We start from the raw sequence: 18,673 nt of genomic DNA, 5'->3' as shown, positions 1-18,673 counted from the left end.
GCAATTCAGGTCTGTCGTTACGATCACATTGTCTGTCGTCATGTCGGTAGTTCCTGTAGTTTCTTTCTTGTCGGTTAAGTGGTGGAGAATTTCTCCCTGAATCGTAACTGCGCGCTGGACCGTTGCGTCTCAAGTTATTCTGTCTCCTGTAATAATAATTGTTTTGGTTCCCATATTGTCTGTTTCTCTGATTGTCTCTGTGATAGTCATTACCGCGGAGAGGTGATCTTTCCCTGTAATTATTACTACTCTGCCAACGGTTGTCATACGGGTGGTGTCTGTTTTGGTCACGATTTGTGTTGTGAGAATAGCCTTGTCGCGTCCAGTTATTATCGAGGAATTGTGACGGATGTGACCTGTAATTGTTGTGTTCCTGTTTCCGCATTCCGCGATTGTCAGTGTCAATTTCTAATTCTTGTAAGAGTCCCTGAAATGCTTCAATGTCGTCTTTGCAACGTCCTGCCAAAATAATATGTCGTAAATGTTCAGGCAGTTTGATTAAGCAAATGCGGATGAGTTCTGAGGGGCTGTATGGGTTTGAAAGATACTGATTCTTATGCAACATGTCTTCAAAATATTTCATAAGACTGGAAAATTCAGATTGTTCAAAGTGTTTCATCATCATGATGCTATGTTTTACACGGTCTTGTGTAGCTTGAGACCAATATGCTGAGAGGAAGGCATGGTAAAACTCTCCTTCACTGTGGCAATCGTGAATGACCGACCGCATTCTTACAGCTGGTTCATTCTCTAAGTAGCCACACATAAATTCTAATCTGTGCTCTAATGACCAGTTGGGAGGAAAACAATGAGAGAATTGATGGAGCCATGCTTGTGGATGAATGTCGTTGCCAGAATTCTTAAATGTTTTGAATTTACGTGTAGTAATGAACAGCTTATAGTCAAAGTCATCATGTCGGCGAGTCGCATATCGGTCATTGTTACGTCGTTTCGGCGGTTCCATTTCAAAATTCGGTGCACCTTGCCAATTTCTTTCATAACTTCCGAAGTGTCCTGTGTTATTATTTTGTGGTTGTTCCGTATTTCTAAGTCCCTCTTCCCGTATTGGAGCGCGAGTGGCCTCTGAAATACATAATTCTTGTATTACCTGTGTCAGCTGATCTTGTACTTCCCGGATTTCTCTTTGGTGTTGCGTATTAATTTGATTCTGATTTTGTTTGAATTTCCTAATTTGTTCGCACTCTTCTGTGTCATTAAAGACTACCGGTTTTGTGTCGTTCAGATTATCATCTACCTTCGTAGATAAGTTAGTGAACTGATCCGGAAGTTCGGCTACTTTCTCCGATAGTGAACACATTTCCTCAATGTGTTTTTCTGAACCAAGTTTCAGAGTGTCCATTTGTGTTGAAATCGAATCTACTGTGTTCTTTAAGTTTTCCTGAGTTTTTGCAAGTTGCGTAACCGAATCGGTAGATGCAACTGAGTCAAATTTAGCTTGCAAGGTCTCATGATTTTCATGAACAATAATTTGCAGTTCTTTTATGGCTGCTTCGTGATTCTGTAATGCCTTTTCATGCCGCGAAAAAATAGGTTGAAAATGCTCACAAATTTGAGTTTTTACGTCATTACAGACTTTTTGACATTTCGATTCAATGTTATGTAACTCAGTAGTTAAATCTTCACGCGTTTGTTCAAGAGTTTGTTCCAATGAGTCTAACTTTTGAAGCTGTTGCTGTGTTTGTCTCTGATTTTGTTCCAGTGTGTCTAACTGTTGCTGTGTTTGTCTCTGATTTTGTTCCATTGTGTCTAACTTTTGAAGATTTTGTCCCATTTGTTTCTGATTTTGTTCAAGTGTTGTGTCTAACTTTTGTAGCTTTTGTCCCATTTGTTGCATTAACTGTAATAACAATGCACTGGTGTCTGAAACATGTTCCTCAGTGCTTTTCGGCAGTGAATTTGCACCGGCAACATTCACATTTTGACAAGCGGAAAACGTGTCTTGACTCATTTGGGAAAACGGTGAGGACGCAAAACCTGAATCTACAGTATTTGCAAAATTGTGTCCTGTCATTTCGGATTCCTGAGGCGAGCTATTGCCGACCGATCGATCGATAATGCTTCCCTCTTCACTAATTGTTTCACTGCCTACACCACTGTTTGCCGCCCGCTCCATTTCCCTATGCACAATTACCAAATTACTACTTTGAACATCAGTTAATTCATTACTCGGTGGCGCTAACACACTGCTTTCATTTTCACTGTCATTTCTCAGTTTACTTTGGAGCCTAGTATTACGTTTTTCACACGCCATTATTGTCACAGTATTTCACACGACAACACAGAAAAACACAATTTGAAGATCAAAAATAAGAGAACACATTAACATAGCACTGAACATAATATCTAGTTAATTGCAGCTGCGAAATACTTGGTGCAAATCTACATGCATACCACAACTGTTTTACTGTACAACAATGAAAGTCTGCAACTACAAAGGAGATTTTCTCTACAATTACGCGCTAGCAATAAACAAAATCTACACTAATTACACAAACTACAACAAAAAATCAGAAGATTCCAGTGAGGTATCCTCGGCTAAGGGTCGACATATGAAACGTCCCCTTTGAACAATTTTACATGACTGTGCTTATACTGACACACAATGTTTTTAGCGCAACGCAATCTGACTTTTAAAATTCCCTACAAAAGAATGGCCCTGACTAACATTAAACTATACCTTTCACAAATCACTTACCTCACAAAAATCTTCGCTGCTCAAGCTACTGCAATACAGCGAGCGCCACTACTGCCAGCTAAATAAAAGATTCAAACTATGGAAGGCACTAACTACTGATAGGGATAGTTAGCAAATGAAAGATATTAATAGAGAACGAACAATGTATTTACCTTGATATCATCATATATAAATATAGCAGTTCATGACAAATTACAAACCTCCGCCATCTCTCTGCCCACATCCACCACTGCTGGCGGCTCACCTCCAACTGCGCAACGCTACGCGCTGTTCACATCCAGCTGCCGCTGCCCAACACTACAATGGCAGACAACAATGCAAACTGGCCACAGACTGCACACAGCACAGCCAGTGATTTTCATATTGAGTGCTACGTAACGTTGCCAATAAGGAAACATAAACAGCCTACTTACATAGAGAAAACATAAACAGCCTACTTACATAGAGAAAACATGAACAGCCTACTTACACACCCTTAATTTTACCACCCTTGCTTTTAATGTCACCGAAGGCTGTTTTAACTTTCCTGTTTGCTGAGCCTGTCCTTCCGACAATCATTTCGTTTTCGATCTCTTCACATTTTTCAGGCAGCCATTTTGTCTTAGCTTCCCTGCACTTGCTGTTTATTTCATTCCTCAGTGACTTGTATTTCTTTATTGCTGAGCTTCCCGGAACCCTTTTGGACTTCGTCCTTCATCGATCCACTGAAGTATTCCTTCTTTTATCCACGATTTCTTCGCAGTTAGCTTCTTTGTACCTGTGTTTTTCTGTCTGTGATAGCCCTTTTTAGAGATATCCATTCCTCTTCAACTGTACTGGCTGCTGAGCTATTCCTTATTGCTGTATCTACAGCCTTGGAGAACTTCAAGCGTATGTCGTCATTCCTTAGTACTTCTGTATCCCACTTCTTTGTGTATTGATTCTTCCTGACCAATCTCTTAAACTTCAGCCTACTCTTCGTCATTACTAGTACGCCTTAAAATCCAATATCTCATTTCGGAATCTCTGTCTGACCATGATGTAATCTAACCGAAATCTTCCCGTATCACCCGACCCTTGCCAAGTATACCTCTTCCTCTTGTGGTTCTTGAACGGAGTATTCGCTATTACTAGTGAAATTTATTATAGAACCCAATTAGTCTTTTTCCTCTCTCATTCCTTGTCCCAACCCCATATTTTCATATTACCATATTTTCTGCTTCTTCCCTTACAACTACATTCCAGTCCCCCATGGTTATTAGATTTTCGTCTCCCTTTAGGTACTGTATTACTCTTTCAATATCCTCATATACTTTCTCCATCTCTTCATCTTCAACTTGCGACGTCGGGATGTATGCCTGAACTATCGTTGTCGGTGTTAGATTGCTGTCGATTCTGATAAGAATAACGCTATCACTGAACTGTTGACAGTAACACACACTCCGCCCTACCTTCCTGTTCATAACGAATCCTACTCTCGTTATACGTCCTTGCTTCCCTAACAACACATCTTCAAGTTTTTTCTCACGATCTAATGAACTCTGACATTTCTCTTGTAAAACTTGTTCCGTAGCAGCTTGGTCCAGCATCTCTATGATCACACTCTTCTGATCATCTGCTTGAATATTCCGTTTTTCATCCACAGACACATTTGAATCCATGCGAAATATTTTAGCGTTAGATTCAGTACTATATGACCTACGCGTTTACTAGTCGTTTCGTCATCTAAGATTGCAGCAGTTGGCACTCCGCTTGAGAAGTTAAATTCAGAACTAGGTTTTTCAGTTAACAAGTCGAAGTTGCTTCTAATTGCGACTGCAAAGGTAACGAAGATTCCATAAGGATCTGACTTTTACTTATCGCGTTGAGAGTGCCATCATATCCAACTGATTGCTGCTTGTATGTGGTTGATGTTCGGTTTTACGACTAAGTGTAAAACTCTTTCCGTTTCTGTATCTGCGGTGTTACAGTTTTCCCTGTGCTTAGTTCCGCTGTTAGTTCCATGTCTACAGACTATCTGTCAGTTATGTCCTCAAACCCAGACTCTTTTTAAATCATACATTTAGCAAGTCTGTGTTTGACGTTACTTCCAACTGTGGCTCCATAGGCGTCCAACATCCTGGAAAAATAGCCGTGTTTTGCGTCTTATTACCTTAATCCGTCTAGTTCTCTTCTTGTCTCACATCATATATCTTCATCGTTTCTTCTCTACCCACATTAACCATTGATTTTACTTCACCTGCAATTTTCTCTTGACCTTTTGTCACATTAGGTACCTTAGACAGCAGTTCTGCGTCTGATAGTGCTTTCAGCTGTGGCTCCGTTTGTAGCAAACACGCTGCAGTAAGAGTGGGTGTGCTTTGCGTTTCTTTACATGCTTCTGCTTGGTTCGTTTGGTACGCTTACTGCACATAGTTTCTCTACCTTCTTTCGAGTTTTGTTTTTATGTGTGTTCATTTTATCCATAAGTCTTCGCCTCTTTTTCTCATCCATCTTATTCTTCAACGCCTTAATCTTTTTAATGCTTCGCTAATTTCTTTGTGATTCTCTTCATCACATCCCTCAAATACTGGTATCAATTCATTGCTAAAACTGATTACTTCTATTACCTCCGCCGTTTCCTCCTATCAAACTAGACTCCTGTAGCACTAACTACTGGTGCATGTACATCAAATGAAAAGAATGTCACCTGAAGGCATCACGAAAAGGTTTAAAAAATTCATTAGAGCTCCAAATCCTATTGCAATGAATGTTGGGGGAATAAGTAGGCTAACGACTTTTTTAAATTGAAATAACACAATGCTGTATGACCTATGTACTCGTATTTTGAACTTAGGACGACAATTGTGTAAATGGCGACAACAGAGGCTATTTTTTAACTTAGGGCAAGCAGGATGGAATTTCACACTTAGAACAAGTTAACTGGCTGCTGTAAATAGCCCCACGGGTATCTACAGCATGGCGCTTTCTAGCATGCAAGTTATTTCCTTTGTTCTAGCATCTCGGATTCTGGCATCATAAAGGTACGCCAGTACTCCAGATCAGCCATCTTGGATTCTGACGTAATACTAAGACAGCACCAGTGTTCCAGGGGATTCTGCGCTCAGGACAAGTGACCTATTTCCGTATGTGTGAGAATGCACCATCTTGCATTTTTGAATTTCCCACCAATTTACACTAAGGGCAACGGCCCTACTTCCACAGTGGAGGAGTAGGGGAAAATGTTGGGTATTTTTGAAGTTCCTGTCAAAATTTGAATTCTCATCACTTTATACATAGGGCAATTGACCTTTGTTAGAGGCGTGGGGTCGAGGAAGGCGTGGGGAAATCCGAAGACTCAGTGATTACGTCATCGATGTCACCAGTGACGTCATCAGCGACCTCCTTTGCGGCAGAACCCACTTAGAATGAGATTATCACTCTGCAGCGGAGTGTGCGCTGATATGAAACTTCCTGACAGATTAAAACTGTGTGCCCGACCGAGACTCGAACTCGGGACCTTTGCCTTTCGCGGGCAAGTGCTCTACCAACTGAGCTACCGAAGCGCGACTCACGCCCGGTACTCACAGCTTCTGTAAAGTTTGGAAGGTAGGAGACGAAATACTGGCAGAAGTAAAGCTGTGAGTACCGGGCGTGCGTCGTGCTTCGGTAGCTCAGATGGTAGAGCACTTGCCCGCGAAAGGCAAAGGTCCCGAGTTCGAGTCTCGGTCGGGCACACAGTTTTAATCTGCCAGGAAGTTTCATATCAGCGCACACTCCGCTGCAGAGTGAAAATCTCATTCTGGAAACATCCCCCAGGCTGTGGCTAAGCCATGTCTCCGCAATATCCTTTCTTTCAGGAGTGCTAGTTCTGCAAGGTTCGCAGGAGAGCTTCTGTAAAGTTTGGAAGGTAGGAGACGAGATACTGGCAGAAGTAAAGCTGTGAGTACCGGGCGTGAGTCGTGCTTCGGTAGCGCAGTTGGTAGAGCACTTGCCCGCGAAAGGCAAAGGTCCCGAGTTCGAGTCTCGGTCGGGCACACAGTTTTAATCTGCCAGGAAGTTTCATATCAGCGCACACTCCGCTGCAGAGTGAAAATCTCATTCTGGAAACATCCCCCAGGCTGTGGCTAAGCCATGTCTCCGCAATATCCTTTCTTTCAGGAGTGCTAGTTCTGCAAGGTTCGCAGGAGAGCTTCTGTAAAGTTTGGAAGGTAGGAGGCGAGATACTGGCAGAAGTAAAGCTGTGAGTACCGAGCGTGAGTCGTGCTTCGGTAGCTCAGTTGGTAGAGCACTTGCCCGCGAAAGGCAAAGGTCCCGAGTTCGAGTCTCGGTCGGGCACACAGTTTTAATCTGCCAGGAAGTTTCAGAACCCATTTAGCCTACCTACTAAGGCAAATTTGTCTTTGATGCGAACATGACGGCAACTGAAGGAAATAGCTTTTGTTGTGAGAATGGGATGTCTAGAGACTCTAGTTGCATGAATGTTTTGCAATTTACCAAGGTTATCAAAGAACCCTTGTCTACTGATAGGTTATGGGCTTTGAGTATACCAGGAGTTGGTTCCCTAGCTTAACTGGCGATGACCTCTGGTTCCAAATATTAATTAGTTTCGATGGAGCGAACTTCTCGAGACGTTGCTTTGGGAAGTTTCTAACAGGCGGCTGCTGCAACCCAAGAGGTGAGGAGGCGGCTGCCGCGCGAAACCTTGTCGTGGTGTGGTCGAAGCTGGTTTTGATGTCTGTGCTGGTCTGCTGGATACAGCATTTACCAGACGCAGATCGAAAGATCGAAGAGGACCATGATTGCCAATGTTTTAAACCATAAACATTTTGTAAGTTTCTCACAATAAAGCCTCGAACTTGGAGAAAAAATCGCAGGAGCAAAGTTGTAGTTCTAACAGCGAGACCTGAAAAAAATCCGCAAAAGAACTGTGCTAATCGGTAATGTAAACATTTACGATTTTACTGAAACATTTTATATGTTTTATTTTTATAATTATTTGTAAAATCTTTGGTATTTCTTACGCGTTTTATGTGGGTGTGACAGTGAGCCCGCGCTTGGCATCTAGCACAGTCAATTTCACGGTTTTATTATAGGGTTAACGGAACGCCATTATGTAGACAAACCTTGCTGTATAGTAGCAAACTTTAATTTTTAGTGAGAAGGGTGCAGGGTAAATATCTATGTAACGATTCTCTGTAAAGCTTTCCCGAATTATTGCATTCTGGCTTTCAATATTTGAAAATATTTTTCTTGTCAATACGAAAAGACAGACTCTTTGCTCCGTGAGCGAGTTATTTTGTCAACACACACATGATTAAATCAAATTATGCAATAATCAATGTGGTGATAACATGGTGATTTATAAGCAGAGTTTGTCCTATCTGCCTAGCAACCATATTTGACTGTAATTTAATTGATTCCCTGTGCTTTATTCAAAATTTTGCAGGTCCTTTTTTCTATTTCCGTTTCATCTAATTTATATTGTATTACAGTGGTGTGCAAAACAAAAGGACGGAAGTGTCTCGCGCCTGATGTGCCACTGCCAAGTAGCAAACCTTGATGAAAGTTTGACCTTGCATAGAAAGAACTGCTACAGTGAAGTACGGTACAGAAGGCAACTGAAAGAAATGCGCAATGAAACGAACAGAAATGACACTTTTATTCGAAGACAATAATTACACTGAAGTCAACAAGACTCATGATAGTGCCCTGGAAGTTAGAAACGGTGAGACATGGTTCTTAATAGTGTGTGTGCGATCACCAAGGACGGCACTGCATGATCTGCAACATGCACCATTCTGGCCACAAGCTAGTTAAGTTATTGTTGCTGTTGTCGTCGGGTGTTCCTTAAGCAGCGCCCCTGACGACTGCTTGATGGTTGTTGATGCATGTGGACAGGCTGCAGTGCATCTGCCAGACGTATCCCACACCTGATAGATCCGATGTAAGTCGGGGGAACGGGGAGGCCAGTCCATTTGCCGAGTATCCTATCTTTCCTAGAGCTCCGTCAACTGTACTGCCCAGTTCGAAGCGGTCGCGCATTGTCGTCCATAAAAATAAAGTCAGGGCTGAACCCCTGGAAAGACGCACATAGGGAAGAAGTACATTGTCACAGTAATGTGAACCAGTGACCGTGCCGTGTTCAAAGATCTGGAGGTCAGTACGCTCACGCAACATTATGCCTCTTATAATGGTACAGCCCCCCCCCCCCCCCCAGGACTCATATAAAATGTCCGATACCACTTTATTTATATGATTCAGGATAGTTACCGGACAATTCAGTGCTTCCTAAGGCCTTGTATGTGTGTCTTTATATACATCATTCTGTCGTATTTGACAAAAAACTTGATATTCATTATCGGTGGATTGTTATCATTGATAAAATTATGTACATATGCTAAATTAAGTAACTAATCAAGAAACTGAAGTAATAAGTCCTTAGAAATAAACAACTAGAGACTGCAGAGATGTTAGCATGAAAAATAAATGCTTCTAATTAACAAAATGGTAATCTAAAAATCCAGTAACAGAAGACCTCACTATCTTGAGGAAGAGCTTAAAAGTAATTACCAAGCGATGTATTTTCATTTGTTGTTTGTTTTTATGTCTTCCTCTGTAATTAATATTCTTTGTCTCCAGAATGACATTTTCACTCTGCAGCGGAGTGTGCGCTGATATGAAACTTCCTGGCAAATTAAAACTGTGTGCCTGACCGAGACTCGAACTCGGGACCTTTGCCTTTCGTGGGCAAGTGCTCTACCGACTGAGCTACCCAAGCAGAACTCACGCCCCGTCCTCACAGCTTTACTTCTGCCGGTATCTCATCTCCTACCTTCCAAACTTTACATAAGCTCTCCTGCGAACCATGCAGAACTAGCACTCTTGAAAGAAAGGATACTGCGGAGACCTGGCTTAGCCACAGCCCCAGGCTGTTAATGCCGGCACGGTAGCTCAGCGTGTTCGGTCAGAGAGCCGGTTGGCCTTTGTAATAAAAAACTGAGTGGATCAACCACCGAACTTGAACAGGATGTCTTGTGACGTCCGCAACGACCAAAAACAACGATCAATAACGAACAAAATGTTAAAAAAAAAGTTGGTAGAGCACATGCCCGCGAAAGGTAAAGGTCCCGAGTTCGAGTCTCGGTCCGGCACACAGATTTAATCTGCCAGGAAGTTTTAATATTCTTTGTAATTACATTTCTAATTAACTCTCCAATTGTTTACATCTAACAGTTTTCCAATTTCCAGAACTTGAGGCCTTATTTGTGCATTTTATGTATGTAATCGCATGGAGAGCTGCATCAAACCAGTCTCAGGACTGAAGACCACAACAACAACAACATGTATGTAATCGGTTAAAGCACGGGTTCTGTACTACCACTGAATATTAGCAACTAAATCCAAACTGTAATTAATTTTGTAACTAAAATAATACTAGAGACATTGTTGTAATTAAAGTTCAGAATGGTTTTCTTATGGAAAACTAAAGATATTACTATAAAAGATTGTCATTGAATATTGTATTTTATACCTTATTCGGCTGTAACATCAATTTCTTTACGTTTTGTAAATTTTACTTGTAACATGAAAATTGTACAAAATTAATAATGCTTTATTTTGGAAGTTATTGTTAAATTTCTATATAACGCGATGCAGCGATGCTGCGAGGGGTCAGTTCTGAAGTTACTTTTGGAAGTCAAAGAGATCAGTGAAGTCTGTCCGTGTTTTGTTTAGATGACGAGTGTGCAGTTCGGATGTCAATTAATGTGAATAAATTTTGTGAAGCGTGAAAATTTTCCATTCACTCATCGATGGACCAGGCAGAAGAAACTGAAGTAACATTCAACATGAATCATTACACTCTCCACACCACAACACTTGGATTACCAAAACGATCATGTTCGACAATGCTGGACGTATCCTCACCTTGCTGGTGGAAGAAGGGAAAGCCCTACCACAAGTACTCCTGATCAACCTTGTGGTTGGCATGGGAGCACATTGAAGGCCATGCACTGCCGTACACGGAGATCACCCAACCTATTAAGAATCAGGCAATGTCCAGGGTACCGTTATAAATCGCTGACTACAGTATAATTATTGTACTTGAATAAAAGCTTCATTGCTGCCAATCTCATTATGTATTTCTTTCAGTTACATTCTGTGCTGTACTGTCCTTTCTATGCATGGTCCAAGTTTCATCGAGCTATGTCACTTGGCAGTGACGCATCATGCGAAAGTTAGTCCTATCCTTAAGTTTTTTACGACACCGTAAATAATGTATGTTTGAAGCCTAAGTGGGGAGGTTGTAAACGTTACACCTCAAAATAACTTTTTGTACACTTTCCACTCTAATCTGTTGTTGCCAGTCGGTGTGGTTGAGCGGTTCTAGGCGCTTCAGTCTGGAACCGCACGACCGCTACGGTCGCAGGTTCGAATCCTGCCTTGGGCATGGCTGTGTCTGATGTCCTTAGGTTAGTTAGGTTTGAGTAGTTATAAGTTCTTGGGGACTGATGACCTCAGATGCTAAGTCCCATAGTGCTCAGAGCCATTTTTGAACCAATCTGTTGTTTTTACGAAGCGACTGCCTTACATTCTGATCTACAAGTATTATGCACACATTGGTCAGCTGATTAGGAGCACATTGCCTAACAATGGAAAACTTTAATTTTCTCTTCTATCTGGTCTTACAATGCTGTTAGTAATTTTATGTATTTGCTCTCGGTCCTTGGGGGAAGCTAATTTTGTGGCAGTTGTCAGTTTTTGTCCTCTGATACCGAAGCCTGAACCCAGATTGTGAGTATCAGGTTGCTACACGATTTGTCTTACATTATAATGCCAAAGTTGAGGGCAGTTAAACCGATGCAGAGTCCAGACGTATGTCCTTCTAACAACTGTAGAGATTTATGATTCTTTTTGTGTGTGACGAAACAGTTTGCATCGTTCGTTTTTACGTCTTGAATGTTCGTGGGAAATGACTCTGTTTACGTTCTGCGGATTTCACGTATCTTATCAGGTAAGTGTGTGGGCAGCTCCGCAAATGTGTGCCAAGGATGTCTTATCTGGCAGTCTACGTTTTGCCAAAACAGCGAACTCGACGTTTGTTCAAGTGATAGCCTTGACTCTATCCTTGGTCTCAGATACATTTTTCGCGATGTACTTGCGATACGTGGTAACCGAATCGTGAACGAGATTTTGATAAAAGTTTGATGTGTCTGTAAAAATTCGTGGATGTTAAAATCCTCCAGTAACAGTGTTCGAAGTATTTAGAATGTTAACAGTCTACAGTGTGCTACCGTGTCAAAAGCTTTCCGGGTCTACGAATATAGAATTGTGCCGGCCGCTGTGGCTGAACGAATGCCGGACATTTGCCACACTTGTCCCTTCGCCAGGTAGCGATCCCTCAGGAAAGGGACGCCCTTCCTCTTACTTCTTCTGTCCGCTTTCAGACCACCGTCTCCACATCTTACTCGATACAACCAGTACGTAAGGGACCATCTTCTTCGACATCTTGGCCAAATACAAAGCTTATTTTCCGAAATCGAAATATTTATAACTTTTGGGAAACTGAAGCAATACCGACGATTATGTCAGTATGTGATTAGTTCTGCCAAGTATAAATACAGATTCCTCTGTCTGTACGGTAGCTTCCTTTCATGCTTACTGATTGCGATAGAAACAGTCCATCGCCGTGGGAGCAACAAGAAAGGAACGATGTAAAGAGAAGGCGAATGCACGCTAATCATTTCTTTTTGATCACTGCATTTGTGCCTACTTTAATTACTACAATTGCATGCCCAAAATACAACAAGGAAAGAAGAAATGGGTATGTGAATGTTTCAAAAGAAGAACGACATGCTCCATATTAATTTACTCTCTAAAATGCGATATCCCTTGCCGCGAAACATTAGTTAATAAAGTGTAGCGGGACAATGTTCAAAACATGACTGAAAATACGTTCAACAAACAGAGATAAGAACATCTATGATTGACATGTCATCTAAAGTCATCGTACAATTTTAAAATGTTAGAAATAAGGGAATGAGGTAATACAGAATGCTATGCTTGTAACGTACGTTGTTGTTCTACATTGTTTAGCTCTGGTATTCACAGGGTCACAGAGAAAGCATCCTAGGTTTTGGAGGGAAAAGCCGTAATTGTAATGATCTGCACTACAACAGAAACAAGAAGCACAACTTATGGAAAAATTATGTAATGTGTCTTCCAGCTCACAAGCGACATTGAAGCAGATAGTTCCTGTGACTTAGTATGGGCAAAGGTTATATTCGACAACCGGAATAAATTAATAACTGGCTCCTTTTACCGATCCCCGGTCTCAGATGAAACAGTTGCTGAACAGTTCAAAGAAAACTTGGGTCTCATCACAAACAGGTACCCTACTCATACAATTATAATTGGCAGTGACTTCAATATACCTTCCGTATGTTGACAAAAATACATTTTCAGACCCTATTGTAGATAGAAAACAACTTCCGTAATTGTTCTAAATGCTTTTTTAAAAATTATTTTGAAGAATTAGTTCACGAGGCCATTCAAATTGTAAATGGTTGCGAAAACACACGTGACCTCTTAGCCACAAATAATCCTGAACATCACGACGGATCCAGGGAGCCGGCCGGTGTGGCCGTGCGGTTCTAGGCGCTTCAGTCTGGAGCCGCGTGACCGCTACGGTCGCAGGTCCGAATCCTGCCTCGGGCATGGGTGTGTGTGACGTCCTTAGGTTAGTTAGATTTAAGTAGTTCTACGTTCTAGGGGACTGATGACCACAGATGTTAAGTCTCATAGATCTCAGAGCCATTTGAACCATTTTTGGATCCAGGGATTAGTGAATACACAGTCGTAGCGAGGCTCAATTCCGTATCAAAGAAATTCACCAAAACTAAACGCGAGATATATCTATTTATAAAAGCAACTAAAAATTCGGTTGACGTCTTTCTAAGAGACAGTCTCCAATCCTTCCAAACTATGTAAGTGAAGACCATATGTGGCTTAAGTACAAAGAAATAGTATCAACAGCACTCGAGAGATTCATACCAAATAAATTAATAAGAGACGGAACTGATCCCCTATGGTACACAAAACACGACAGAAAGCTGCGCAGGAGCATCGAAAAAGGCAAGTATATAGACGAACGCAACATCTCCAAGATTGGCGAAGTTTTACTGAGGCTCTAAATTTGGTGCGGATTTCAATGCGAGATGCATTTAATAGTTTCCACAACGAAACTCTCTCTAGACATGTGGCGGAAAATCCAGAGAGATTCTGGTTCTGTGTTAAGTAAACCAGCGGAAAGACTCAGTAAGCGATGGGGAGGAGGAGGAGGAGGAGGGGGAGACAAGGGACCCAACCCTTCGGAGCAGGTAAAATCGTGGCAAATGTCCGGCGTGGCAAATGTCCGCACACCGGCTGAACGGTTCTACGTGCTTCAGTCTGGAACTGCGCGATCGCTACGGTCGCAGGTTCGAATCCTGCCTCGGGTATGGATGTGTGTGACGTCCTTAGGTTAGTTAGGTTTAAGTGGTTCTTAGTTCTAGGGGCTGATGACCTCAGATGTTAAGTCCCATAGTGCTCAGAGCCATTTGAACCATTTGAGTATAGAATTGCCTGTTGTCCTTCATCCACGGTTCGTAGGATATAACGCAAGAAAAGGGCTAGCTGTGTTTCGCACGAGCAGTGCTTTCTAAATTCGCACCTCTTTGTTTCAGATGATTTTTTGTCTCAAAGAAACGTAATATGTTCGAACTTGGAATATGCTCATGAATTCTGTAGGTAATTGACTTAAGGGTATTGGTTTGTAGTTTTGCGGGTCCGTTTTTTACCCTCCTTATACTCAGGAGTGATCTGTGCCGTTTTCCAGTCATCTGAGACTCTGTGCTGGGCGAGAGATTCGCGGTAAACGCAAGCTAAGTAAAGGGCCAATGCAGTACAGTACTCTCTGTAATCCCAAATTAGGATTTCAGCTCGACTTGATGACTTATTTGTTTTCAACTCTTTCAGCTGCTACTCAGCGCCAGGGACACCTATTTATATGTGCTCCGTACGGCAGTTTTTCCGACGGTCAGACGATGGTATGTCTGCACGAGCCTCCTGCGTGAACGATTTTGTAAACGCGGAGTTTAAACTTCAGCTTTCCTTTTGCTATCTTCTTTTGCCACACCTGGTAGGTCGACGGGTTCTCGGCAAGATCTTTCCCTAATGTATGAAGATCGAAGTTTTGTGCTCTATGCATCGGTTTATTTAAAGTCAAACGAATTTGTACTAACTTTTGCCTGTCGATGTTTCTGCGTTCCTTTCTCAGCTGTGGGTGCAACAACCTGTTTCCTCAGCATTTCGCGAATTTAGTTATTAGGACTACGACTTTGCTCCCGCCGTTTTTTCTCGAAGTTCGAGGCTTTATTGCAAGAAACTTACAAAAAGTGTATGATTTAAAGCATTGGCAATCTCTGGTCACTACTCTCTCCAATCTTTCCGGCAGGATATGAACCTCGCGACGGAAGAAAAGGGCACCTTTTATGGAGATCCACGAATCAATCGAATTTTACCCTTACTCGTATTACCGGAAGTGCTGGTCACCGAGACCTTATGCCATTGATCGGAATGCCGGTAGCTGAGTGGTCAGCGCGACAGAATGTCAATCCTAAGGGCCCGGGTTCGATTCCCGGCTGGGTCGGAGATTTCCTCCGCTCAGGGACTGTGTGTTCTGTTGTCCTAATGATCATTATTTCATCCCCATCAACGTGCAAATCGCCGAAGTGGCGTCAAATCGAAAGACTTGCACCCGGCGAACGGTCTACCCGACGGCAGGCCCTAGTCACACGACATTGATCGGAAAAGGTGGTAGAATGAGCGATGTGTGGAGAATAAGGATGGTGTAGGACTTCCCTTTTCAACGTTTCCAAGTACATAGGGTGTTTCCGTAAGAGCGTACAAAAATTTAACAGGACATAGAGGATGCTCCACTGAACAATTTGAGGTAGGGAACCTGTGGTCGGAGAAAATAGTTTGAGATAATAGGAATAAAATCACATCACTGTGTACTTTTTTATTTACATTAGTTACAGTTAACCGCAAATACCATCATTGACACAGCGAACCTACCATTTATACTGTATCTTACAAAATATGCTGAAACTGACGGCCATTAACCTTAATGCAAGCGTGACACCGGCAAACTAGATTCCGAAGGACCCTGACAATTATTCCTGGTGTGTTTCGAATCACATTAAAGGTAGCTAAAATTCTGGAAACTAATTCCGTGTCCACGATGGACTTATCCCCACTGGAAAGAATCAAGGGGATTCAGGTCATGCAACCTCGCAGGCCATGGAATAGGACATCCCCTTCCAACCCAGCGATCAGGAAATGCAGCACTGAAATGGTTCTGGACATCCACACTGAAGTGAGACGGTACACCGTCATGATTTGTCCACGTCCTCTCTCGAACAGCCCAGCATACGTTCTCCAACAACTCAGGTAGAACTCTTTGCACGAACGTCAAGTACAGGTGGGCATTCAGACTGTCAGGTAGAAGATATGGCCCAATGAGATTGTCGCCGATAATGGTGGTCCAGATACAACAAAGCGTACTTGATGGTGTGACTCTACTACAGTGTGAATGTTTTCCTCACCCCACACGTGGCTATTCTTCCTGCTCGAAATACCTTGATCATCAAATGAGACCTCAAATGTTTTTTATTCCAGTCTTTGATCACAATGTCAATTCTTTTGACGTTGACCGGTTTCAGTCCGTGATGACCATCCTCAGATCTACAATATACAAATATATACACCTAGTGAGCAGTGTCTCTTTCAACACAATACAGCAACGCGTATCACAATATACTGTCATACAACCAGGGAAATGTACAGATAAAATACAGTAAAACGTACCTTTTCTACACCATGTCCTAAAGTGATAAGGCCGTAATGGCATCGTCAAAACATATAAGTATAGTCAGCACAACATCGTCACATAGATATAAAATAAGGTGTATAGAAAGATACATAGTCCACACAGTCATTATTGCTACTGGCTACTCAAGTACAGTAGCTACCAGAAATCTGTTTGCCTATATCCTACCTAGTTGTCGCTACTGCGTGCTTCGATGCAGTCATCATTTACACAAAAAACATAATCTGATAAAAACCACATTAGGTAAAAATACATGCAGCAGGATTTTAAATAATGATAACTAATGTAGAAACCAATTGTGATACAGACCTCGTCAGTAAACTACACGACTTGGAGGAAATCTGGTCGTTCAGTCCATTGCTGGAGCAACCACTGACACTATGTGACCCTTGCTGCAAAGTCAGCCACAAGCATTCCAAGGACTCGCTGTGGGTGATATGAGTATAGTTCTTGTTCGTGGAGTACTTGCCACATGCTTGTATGCGCAGCGCTTATTTCACGTGCGCAATACGACGAGTACTTGTAGTGGGGTCCGCTGCAACATGTTCCAGCACATCCTCTTCAAATACGGGTGTATGAGTGGTTCTCATGTTGCCAGGCCCATCGTTTCTGCTCTCCAATGAACCAGTCTCCCGCATTCGTCGATCGAGAGAAATAAACACTCGTCCTGACGGATGATGCATGTTAGGAAATCATTACCGGTACAGCCTTTCAGCAGCGAGAGCATTCCAATGTACGTCCCCATATACAAGGTGCATGTTAGTGAGTTGTGTGCAAGTGTACCAGTACTGCTCCATCTTACTGTACTGTACGTATCTGAATAGCACAGAGTAATGAATGGGTCTGTCATTGACTCATAGCATGTTCTGCCATGGGACAATGTAAATACGATACAACAAAGCTACCTTATGCGCAAGTAAAGTAAACGAAATCTGCAACACTTCCTGGTAATCAGGCTCGTTCTCCTCGTTTCCTTTCACGAAATAAGGAATGTACACGTAAATAAACAGCACAGTACCTGTAGACTTGTACGCATGTTAGTTGTAAATAAGCTGGAAAACAGTAACACTAGACAAAGAGGTAGACAAGTTTACTTCCGTGTCTCCCTAAGCTGGCTTCTCTGATCGCAGGTTCCCTACCGCAAAACCGAGCGAGGTGGCGCAGTGGTTAGACACTGGACTCGCATTCGGGAGGACGACGGTTCAATTCGCGTCCGGCCATCCTGATGTAGGTTTTCCGTGATTTCCCTAAATCGCTCCAGGCAAATGCCGGGATGGTTCCTTTCAAAGGGCACGGCCGACTTCCTTCCTCGTCCTTCCCTAATCCGATGAGACCGATGGCCTCGCTGTCTGGTCTCCTTCCCCAAAATAACCCAACTCAACCTACTGCAAATTGTTCAGTGGACTACTCTCTATGTCCTGTTACATTTTTGCACGGTCTTACGGCAACGCACTGTATTTTGCCGGTTTTTCGACATCGGGTCAAGCATTATCAGGTTGCAAAATCACCTTTTCATCTATCGATGCACTGTGGCCATTTGTCTTTCAGTGTTCGGCTCAAACGCATGAACTGTTTTCGATAACGCCCTCCTGTGATTATTTCCGTCGGCTTCAGTAGCTTCTAAAATCTTCCCTCTTCGACCGCCATCTACATCTACATCTACATGGATACTCTGCAAATCACATTTAAGTGCCTGGCAGAGGGTTCATCGAACCACCTTCACAACTCTATTATTCCAATCTCGTATAACGCCCGGAAAGAATGAACACCTATATCTGTCCGTACGAGCTTTGATTTCCGTTATTTTATCGTGGTTATCGTTCCGCCCTATGTAGGTCGGTATCGACAAAATATTTTCGCACTCGGAGGAGAAAGTTGGTGATTGGAATTTAATGAGAAGATTCAGTCGCAACGAAAAACGTATTTCTTTTAATGATTTCCAGCCCAAATCCTGCATCATTTATGTGACATTTTCTCCCATATTTCGCGATAGTACAAAACGTGCTGCATGCCTGTCTTCGATGTCAAAATCACCGTTCTTGAAGCGTTGAAACCATGCTGTGCAC

This window comes from Schistocerca piceifrons, chromosome 5 (assembly GCF_021461385.2).
Source record: "Schistocerca piceifrons isolate TAMUIC-IGC-003096 chromosome 5, iqSchPice1.1, whole genome shotgun sequence".
NCBI lineage: Eukaryota > Metazoa > Arthropoda > Insecta > Orthoptera > Acrididae > Schistocerca > Schistocerca piceifrons.
The sequence above is the reverse complement of the archived record's forward strand: the minus strand, read 5'-3'. Positions refer to the sequence as shown.